This window comes from Orycteropus afer, unplaced genomic scaffold, assembly GCF_000298275.1.
Source record: "Orycteropus afer afer isolate SDZICR_OR568_19922 unplaced genomic scaffold, OryAfe1.0 scaffold00132, whole genome shotgun sequence".
NCBI classification, from domain to species: Eukaryota; Metazoa; Chordata; class Mammalia; order Tubulidentata; family Orycteropodidae; genus Orycteropus; species Orycteropus afer.
In genome coordinates, this window is record NW_006921719.1 from 4,619,480 (window position 1) to 4,621,323 (window position 1,844).

Sequence of the window (1,844 nt, forward strand, 5' to 3'; positions counted from 1 at the left end):
ACGAAAGAAGGGGAGGCCTTCAGGGAGATGGGTTGATACAGTGGCTGCGATGATGGGCTCGAGTATAGCAGGGATAGTGGGGCTGGCGCGGGATCGGGCAGTGTTTCATTCTGCTGTGCATGGGGTCGCTATGAGTCGGAAACGACTCGACGGCACTTAACAACAACAACAACAAGGGAAGATTTCTTCCAATAAATCTTTGATGATTTTCTCAGTGCTTTTTCTTTGTCTCTTCCTATTCTGGAATTCCAATCATGTGTAAGGTATTCATCTTGATACTGTCCCAAATTCTTAGGCTTTCGTCTTCTCTCTTTCTCTCTCTCTTTTTTCTTGTTGTTACTATAGTAGATTATTATTAAAAGTTTTGTCTTTAATCTCACTAACTCTGGCTTCCATTGATTCAGTCTTACTTCTTTGCCCAGCCAATGTGTTATCTATTTCTGAAATTTTAATATCAATCTTCTGGATTTCTATTTGCTGTTTTGTATGTTTTCTAATTTTCTGTTCATTTTATTACTTTGTTCTTGTTTTGTTTACCTGAATTTTTCTAGAGTTTTGTTAGTGTTTTCTTGATTTTGTCTTAAACTGTATTTTTTGTATTTTATATTGTCTTAAACTTTTTATTTTGAGATAACTTTGAACCTAAGCCATAAGTCCTATAAGCACCCAGATTCCACAGTTATTAACATTTAGCAACATTTTCTTCCTCTCTGTCTCTCTGTCTTTCTACATGTGTGAGCTTAAAAATATCTTTTTCTTCTTATACTTTGCAGATATTTTGCTCCTTTACCCTTAAATACTTTAGTGTGTATTTCCTAAGAATAAGGACATTCACTTACATACGCAATGTACAAAATCAAAGAAATGTATTACCTAATCTACATATTTTTAAGAGGATTCAGTGGTAGAATTCTCACTTTGCACGTGGAAGACCCAGGTTTGATTCCCAGACCATGCAGCTCATGTGCAGCCACCACCCATACGTCAGTGGAGATTTGTGTGTTACTATGATACTGAATGGAGCTCCGGTAGCGTAGTGCCTAAGGCACTTGACTGCTAATCAGAAGGCTGGCGCTTCAAACCCACCAGCCACTCCTCGGAAGGAAGATGGGGCAATCTACTTCCGTAGTGATACTGCCGTGGAAACCCAAGGCGGGGTCACTATGAGTTGAGTCTGACTCTGCGGCACATAACAACAACGATACTGAACAGGTTTCAGTGGATCTTCCAGACTAATATGGACTAGGAAGAAAGACTTGGTGATCTACTTCCAAAAATCAGATGAAATCCTATGGATCACAGTGGTCTGATCCACAGCTGATCATGGGATGATACAGGCCTGGGCAGTGATTTATTCCATTGTGCATAGGGTCACCATGAGTCAAGGGATGACTTGACAGCAGCTAACAATAGCAGCACAGGCTTTAGTCAGTTTTGCCAGTTGTTATGTTTTTTACAGTAATTGTTTTGCTAACCTAGGATCCAATCAGGAGTGTGCATTACATTTAATTTTTATGACTCTCTGTTCTTTTATCTGGAACAATTTCTGTGCATTTCTTTGTCTTCTATAAAACATTGACTTTATGAAGAGTAAAGGCCATTTATTTTGCATAATATTCCTTAATTTGGGTTTGTTTCATGTTTCCTCATCATTAAATTTATGTTATGCATTTTTGGCAAGAATATTTCATGTGCCAGTTCCATGTTATTTTCATTATAGTGGCTTTGTCTTAAGTGTTATTATCTGTTAGGATTGTTGTTATGTGCCGTCGAGTCAGCCCTGACCCATAGCGACCCCTCCTTGGGTTTCCGAGGCAGTATCACTACGGAAGTAGGATTGCCCA